Genomic DNA, 8,659 nt, shown 5'->3' with positions numbered 1-8,659 from the left:
TCTACTGGTAAAAATATCTAAGAACTCTTTCAAGTTATCCTGCTGTATTTTAGTTTCTTAGAGGTCTCTTTCACTGTCATGTGGTCGTCGTAGCAATTTTGTGTATCCTATTCTATGGTTATAGATATAAATTATGAAAAGGAAAAAAAGTGCTTACTTTCAGCTGGTGCAATAGAGCTTGAAATAGTAAATGAAAGCAGATGATGGACAACCAAAGTCCTGATGCTATACATTGGTCTTGCAGGTTTTTTCCTGTTAGGTTTTTTTTTTGGTTGGTTGGTTGGTTGGTTGGTTGTTTTTTTTTAAATACACCCTCCCACATCTGCATACATGTGGCAGTGTTTGTAGATTTTCAACCTCGGGCGTGTGAGCAGCTGAGTCTTGTGTAACCTTTCCACTTTAGGGCACAAGCTTATCAGGTTGAACAACTAAACCACTGCTGGGCATTGGTCAGCGTGAAGTGAGGAGACCATGGGAGAACAAAGAAGCAAACATAAAAGAGTGTCCTGTGGAAAGCATTACCTAATAAGTAGACAAAAGACTGATTAATTTGCTGCTAGATGACATTTTAAATAAAATACCAAATGACATTAAAATTTTTGTCTCTTAAAAACTCAGTATTATTCCCTATAAGGATGTTATACACGCTTCTATGACATGATGCAAATATGGGGGGTAAAGGACAGCTTGCCCACCTAACCTCAATTTGGCAGTTTCAATTTGATGTTACAATTTTAACTTTCTATTCTGTAACTCTTAAATAAATTTGCATTTTTTACAGCTTTCTGTGTTCGGGCTCAGAGGTGGCTGCACTTTGATGATAAAAGTAACACTTCATTTTTACACAGTTCTGTCAAGAGTAGGAGACTGTGCAGTTCACAACGAAAAATGAGGCTCTTAGAGGTGAAGAAATTTGCCACATTTCTATGCTTATTAAAGTATTGCTAGCTTTTTTTTTTAAAGGAGGTTTAGAGGGTGGTCATTTTTATAATGATTTTTCCTTACTGTTACAGTTGATCTGCCCTGATTTTTGACTAGGCATAATGTGGTTCTTGGTAATTGCATGATTTCTCTTCATATTCTTGTCTATTTAAAATAGGGATGATATTTTGATGTTCATTTTAAAATATTGTGGATAATTCAGAGGGGATGAATAAGGTTAAATGTATAAGTAAGATCTTTGGCTAGGAAGTGGTTACTGACAGGCAAAGCAATATTATTGTTCTGCTACAGTATTCTGGACTGCTCTTGAAACACTGATACTAAGCCCAGAGAGCCATGACTGCCGACTTACATCAACCTCACTGGATCAATGTGGTAAAGAGAGCTATTTAAAAAAAAAAAAAAATCACTTTTTTTTTTTCTCACCTCCCATGCTGCTCTGCTGTGGCACTGACAGCTCCTACATTTGCAGAATCCTCTTGGTTTGGATATCCCCTACACCAGATTCAGCTTGATAGCAGATCTGTAATGGGCTGAGTTGCTTTCCTGCAGTGGGGGTCCTGGAGCTCGAAAGGGGCAGCTGCACTGTAAATACAGCTACTGGTAAATACTCTGAAAAAGCATGTTCCTACAGTCATTTCTCTATCAGAGACAGAGATATCAGATAACCTCTCCTAAGGTTCCTACTGCAGATCTTTGCCGGTCCTACCAGCAACAGGACTAGCTAGCCCAGATATCCCTGTTGTTTGCTGGCACCTCACACCCACCTACTTCTGTTTCCTGAAACAGAATATCAAGGAGCATGAAGTTCAACCAGGCCAATTGCAAGGTCCTGCACGTGGGTCATAGCAATCCCAGGCACAAATATAGGCTGGGTGGAGAATGGATCGAGAGCATCCCTGAGGAGGCTTGGGAGTGGAGAAGTACTTGGGAGTAATGGTGGATGAGCTGGCAATGTGCCCTTGCAGCCCAGAAAGCCAACTGCATCCTGGGCTGCATCAAGAGGAGTGTGGCCAGCAGGTTGAGGGAGGTGATTCTGCCCCTCTAGTCTGCCCTGGTGAGACCCCACCTGGAGTACTGCATCCACTTCTGGAGCCCCCAGCATAAGAAGGACATGAACCCAGTGGAGAGGGTCCAGAGGAGGGCCACGAAGATGATAAGAGGGCTGGAGCACCTCTCTTATGAGGACAGGCTGAGAGAGTTGGGGCTGTTCAGCCTGGAGAAGAGGAGGCTCCAGGGAGACCTTGTAGTGGCCTTCCAGTACCTAAAGGGGGCCTACAGGAAAGATGGGGAAAAACTCTTCAGTAGGGCCTGTTGTAATAAAACAAGGGGTAATGGTTTTAAAATAGAGGGAGGTAGATTTAGATTAGATATTAGGAAGAAAGTTTTCACAATGAGGGTTGTAGAGCACTGGTGCAGGTTGCCCAGAGAGGTGCTGGATGCCCCATCCCTGGAAACATTCAAGGCCAGGTTGGAGGGGGCTCTGAGCAACCTGATCTGGTTGGAGGGTTGTCCCTTCTCCTTGCAGGGGGGTTGGACTAGATGACCTTAAAGGTCCCTTCCAACCCAAACCATTCTATGATTCTATGATTCTATGATGGATCACACAAGTCCATGCTCAGTCATCTGTTTATTTTGTGTTTGGATAAAGAGTTTTTCACATCATACAGCCTGGTGGGCACATCATCAGACCCTCGTGATGTGTCTGTAATATGGCTTAATACAGGAGCCTTATTTTGGCAGTGTTTAACATTTTCATAAGTATTTCAGTATTGAGAGGTCTGAGTGCTTGTAGAGAAGTGGAGAGAAAGAAAAAATAGCAGAGATGGGTGGGCTGAACTGAGGATAGGAGGTGGTTACACCCCAGAAATCTGAATGGGATTAAGGTGCATGACTGTGATGGGATGCAAACTTTTAAAAAGTATTTGGTCCTTGGTTCTCGCTGTAAGAGTGCCATAAAGGTACGGGGGAAGGGGTAAAAGGTTGGCAAAATAAATATTCCTGACAGGTGTGTATGCCTATGTTTCCCTGTAATCAGAAATTCTTGGCCATGTTTCGTAGGATTTTCTCAAGAAAAAAAAAGGCCCCATGTAACAGAGTGGTAATACATAGATCCTACATTTAAAAAGCAGGGCCAGCATCAACTCTCCTTAGTTTACAAGCCCCTCTCCAGCTTAATCCTTCATGGAAGCAGAAAGTATGGCCACTGCATGCTTTCTCCTTCATGTTTTTAATCAGATTTTGATCATTCTTACTCGGCTGTTATGCAATGATTTCTCACTCAGTTCATGTTCCTCTCCCCAAACTGAAAGATGGAGATTAAGCTTGATATCAACTCTCACATGATGCCAATGGATCCCATAAAGGATGCCACCTTTTCAAGAGCTGTGTAATTTTCTGGGTTACATTTGAGTGGCGTACAAGGGAGAAGAATAGGAAATTTGGACAAAGCTGACTTCAGATGTTTATTTTGTCTAGAACGTAAGAAACAAGTTTCTGAAAAGAGCAACCAGTAGAGCAGATGGTATTCTGTTCTGCTGCTATCTGTACCAAGGCCAAGAGTCTGTGTAAGTAAGGGGATGGCTTTTACTGAAGGTGTGGGACCTCTCTTAAGTTTTCTACTGCAAATCTGTGGTTTTGGTCCTACCAGCAGCAGGACTAACTAGCCCAGACATCCTTATTCTCTTCTCCATAGCCTGAGAACCTACTTACCATTGTACATTTGAGTCTTGCATATACCATGGAAATATCTCCAATAATTTCTGAATGAGCTTGTGGGTGTATAGTATGGTATTTTTGTTGATTTTCCTTAAATTGCCTTATTGCTCGATGGTGTCATGCATGGGAAAATGCCTTTTTTTTTGTGACAACATCCTGTCATAAATGAAGCTTTACATGTAGGAAAATGAGTCACTAGAATCTCAACTCTAATAAGAGAGTACGTGAAGAATTAATGCTTCTCCTATGGCAGTGTTTTTCATAGGGTGAGGTGAAACTGTCATCTAGTGGTCATAATAGGTGTTTCTGAATTACCATTTTTATTTGGATATAGTTGGAATATTTCTTATTCCCAGGATGTATCACCTGAACATACTAAGCTCAAAAAAAACTTATACATATGTATCTGAGAGGCTTTGAGGTGAAGGGAAAAACCCTAGAATCTTTGATCAAGAATAAATAAATTTATAACTTTGTGCAGCAAGGCTATGAACTCCCTTTTCCTCTCTCTCCCACAATGTACCGCAGTGACATATTGGCTTCTGCCTTACTGAACAACTGTGGGAGGCTGAAGATCAAGATAACTGAAGCTGCAAAAGGGCATCAAAAGAACTTCTCTTGTTAAGTATCATACTACAATCATTTTACAGGTCACCCTCATTTTCAAATTTCCCCTTAAAAATAGTAGCAACGCTTCACCTAACTCATCCTTGAAGGTCAAGGTTTGTTACAGCATCAGTGCAATGCCAGTGTTTTCAGTTGGACAAGCACAGGTTGTAAGGGAGAACAGCCTTCTGTCTCAGGTAGCTCTAGGTCTAGGTCTTCTCTTGTGCATTGACTCCAGCAAGTTGCAGTAAACCTGCAGGGATGTATCAAGAAACAACAGGCACAATGAGTGAGCACAGCTTCAGGCTCCTAGGTCTTTGAGTACAGACCTCTTCATATAAAAGCTACTCTGCAGCAAGTACATTGACTGATAGTCAGAAAAGTGCTGACTGCGTGCATCTCCTCACCGCAGGCTTGTTAATGTGTGTTACAGCTGACTGACTGGTAAAGCTAATACTAACACCTAGATGATAGTGACTGGAGTTCAGAGAATAAATGTGAAAAACAGTGGGACTGGTACACAGTGTAATAAGAATATGCTCTTACAAAGATGAAAATTGGCAGAGCAAAGTGCATCGTTAGGAGTTTGATGACTCAGGCTAGAATATTGCTGCATAGCATTAGCACCTGCATCTGTGATACTGTGGACAGGAGCAGGTGCGATTCTCAGTTTTTTGTATGGAGAGATTCATGTGTGCTGGTTTTGTGTAGCAGGGCAGGGGGAGTGGGGGTGGCTACAGTGGCAGCTTCTGCAAGAAGCTGCTAGAAGTTGCTCCCCTTTGTCCGGTGGACTCCGCTGGTTCTAGGGGCGGACCCACTGCTGGCCAGGGCCAAGCCAATTGATGATGGAATATTCGGTGATAACAACTCTGTGATAACGTATTTAAGAGGGAGAAAATAAAAAAAAAAAGGTGAAGAAGCAGAAGTCGGGGCAGAGAGGGGGAGGCGCGAACCTTGTGGGCCTTGCAGGCCCTCACCCTCTGGCCTCCTGCCAGGCGGCTGACTGGGCCCGACTCGGCCCGGCCTGGCTGCAAGAAGCAGAGAGGAGATGAGATGTGAGAGAACCTGAGAGGTGTCTGCCTGCCTGTTGTGAAGAATTTCTTGTGAGAGGAACGGCTGCAGACGCCAAGGTCAGTTCAGAAGGACGGGGAGGAGTAATGCGGCTCCTGGCCAAGATTTCCCTGCAGCCTGTGGTGCAGCCCATGTTGAGGCCGGCTGTCTCCCTGCAGCCCATGGAGGCCCACAGAGGAGCAGAGATCCACCTGCAGCCCATGGAAGACCCCACACCGGGGCAGGGGAGCAATGTGAGGAGTTCTTCCTCAGAGGAGGAAGGAGCAGCAGAAAATAATGTGTGATGAACTGGCCATAAACCCCATTCCCTCTTCCACCCTGGGCCACTCGGGATCGGGAAGGAGGTAGAGATAACTGAAATGAATTTAAGCCTGGGAAGAGGGAGGGGTGGGAGGAAGTTGTTTTTGTTCTCTCTTGTTATCTAGCTTTGGTTTTAATAATACATCGTTTTCCCCAAGTCGAGTCTGTTTTGCCCGTAACAGTAACTTCTGTGATCTCTCCCTGTCCTTGTCTCAAACCTTGAGCTTTTTTTTGTTGTATTATCTCTCCCCCATTCCCTCAGAGGGTGGGGAGAGTGAGTGAAAAACTGCATAGCTTGATCCCAAGTGAGGCTAAACTATGACACTCAGTTTGCAGATTCTATGTATTATTTGTATTTTCACAATGCATTGGAGCCCCAGTTTTAGATTAGGATCCCTTTATTCAAGGTATTTGCAAACTCAGAACCTCAAGATGGCATCCGCCTTGTAATCCTCACAGTTTTAGGTATATATTGAGGGGCAGTGCTGACAGAGGCAGATGATGGCGACCATACGGGAATTAGAAGACAATCTGATCTGACTAATTAGCAGCAATTCCAGTATGCCCACACCCTAAAAAAATGCCATTTTTATTGAACAGGTGTCATTGCAGAAGTTAAAGAAAAACATTGAGGTATCTTTCTGGATGTTTATGCAGTTTCCTAATCGAGGAGTGTCCTGTCTGAGGTGAAGGTCAAAAAGCACAAAATGAATTATTTTTAAACTTAACATGTGGTCAAAGTTAGCTGACATCTTTAGTCCATCAGAGAGAAATAATTTCTCAATAGCAAATGCAAGGGAGAACAGGTTAGGCTATGGAAACCTTTCTTACATATTCACTAGTGAAATATATTCAGTAGTGAAAATTCTTTGCTCAGTATTTTCTGTGAATAGGTTTTGGTCTGACTGCGTAGCTTCTTTCAGTGCAAATGTATTTTTTGACCTTTCTTTCTAGTTATGACTACATGCATTGCACACTTTTTTCCTCTACTAGTTAAATATGAATCAGTTTTTACTCTGCTTATAAAGATTTTAGAATTCTGAATTTTTTTTTAATAAATGTTTTTTGAAGAACGTTTCTTTAGGATTCATTTGCCGATACACTCATTCTCTAGATCTGTATAAGGAAATACACTCGTTCTCTAGATTTGTATGAGGAAGTCCCTGCTACATCTAGAAGCAGATGGCTATGTCAATGCTCATGTGAAAGTCATCCAGTTCTAAAGGGAAAACTTAAATTTCTGTTGCCAGTAAGATGAAAATCGAAGATACTGAAGTCGTTTTAGTTCATAACTGGAAGTAAGCTGGGCAGAACTACAGAGCAGTCACACACTGAATCAGAAGGTCTATGACAGACGGTAGGATTACAAACTAGACTGTAAGTAGTAAACCACAAATATGAGTAGGTGATACTGGCAGGAGAATATAGTTCTAAGTCCTGAAATCTCTTGGGATGCAGAGACAGGGTAATATTTGAAACACCACTTTTAATTGATTCTCTTGTTAGGAAAGCTGTTTGAAGCAGGTAGGTGGTGATATAATGACCCTTCTGCTAAAATTTTCAGTTTAACAAAATCTTACATGTTGCTGTAATGGGTGATGAAGGGCTTGATTTGATTCCCATGAATTTCTGGTTAGAGAGCAACAAGAATTAATGTATGTACAGAAGCTATGTTCAGTCTCAGGATTGGCAGTGCATCCATTTTTTAGTACTGCCAGTGCCATCTTAAAGAATAGGCCCTTACTCTGAAGGAGACCTGCTGCCATTCAGTGAGCAGTTGCTCTGTGGATGCACAATAGCACAGAATCTGCTGACTTGCTGTGCACGTGAGCTTGGTGCTCAGGACTCTCTATAGTCATAAGATAACCATAATTATTAACTGCCTGCCTGATTAGTGTGGGAATGGCAGTTGTAAACTGCCAAGAGACAGGAACATGTGTGTGAAGATAAAATAGACCAGTAAAGGTGGGAGATATAAATGAAGTAAAATTAAATGTTGGAGCAAGAGATAGCATTGGTAAATGTGGTTAAAGCCAAAACCTTTCTTTATGGGAGGAGCTGAAAAGCTGCTGACTTTCTTCCGGTAACTCTGCAACACGCTGGGGAGTTTATAGGTCTTGCCTGACCACTAAGAGACAGTCAACACAGCACTTTTGCGTGGAGGATGACTGCAGCGCAATAGCAGCACATTGCAAAGAGAAGTAGCAAATACCTTGATGGAGAAACAGGAGTGCAGGAAGGAACTTTCTGCTCTAGACCTTCTATGCTGCTAGGAACAAAGAGCATATTTGTATATGTCTGTATAATATATACATAAGACTCTTAACATATTCTTTATCACAGTCACAAACTAAAATCCTGTTTTCTGACAACTTACTGCAGAGGATCTGGCTACATCCTTGGCTAGGCGAATTAGTTAGGCACAGAAACAGTGGTCTTCCTGCCTACATGAAAAGGCAAGATAAGTAGCTGTGCTGGATGCTTTGGCCTTCTAGCCACTTTGCTGCTGTAGGCTTCAGGTCAGAAGACGTACGTGCCATCATCAACAGCCTACATGACTTTTGACTCGAAGTGCCCATAGCAGGTCTGAATGTGGAGATAAGTAGAGGACGAATGAAAGAATTAAACCATTAGCAACTTAGCAACATCCAGATCTGGAACATAAATGATTTAGGCCAGTGTAATAGGCCTGTAAAGGATCATGAAACCCTACAGCTAGACTGCAGGTCAGCGAGTACATAATTCTGTAAATACAATATATTACATATAAACTGGCAAGAATCTGCCTTCAAGGGCTGCTGTATCATAGGATGAACCTCACTTTATGGACACTGAACAACATAAATAACTTCCCAGTCCTCAGGAAAAAAAGTCTGAGAAGTGATAACACTGTGGTTTTGGAAGGGAAAAAAAGATCATTGGACAGTATTACACCTGTTTTAAGTGTGGAATTTCAGAGGCTTATGGCTGAGTTGACTGGCTCTCCTCCTTGGTAAGTCACTGCAAACTGAATTTCCTTTAA

The sequence above is a fragment of the Chlamydotis macqueenii genome, chromosome 1, assembly GCF_036417535.1.
Source record: "Chlamydotis macqueenii isolate bChlMac1 chromosome 1, bChlMac1.mat, whole genome shotgun sequence".
NCBI classification, from domain to species: Eukaryota; Metazoa; Chordata; class Aves; order Otidiformes; family Otididae; genus Chlamydotis; species Chlamydotis macqueenii.
The sequence above is the reverse complement of the archived record's forward strand: the minus strand, read 5'-3'. Positions refer to the sequence as shown.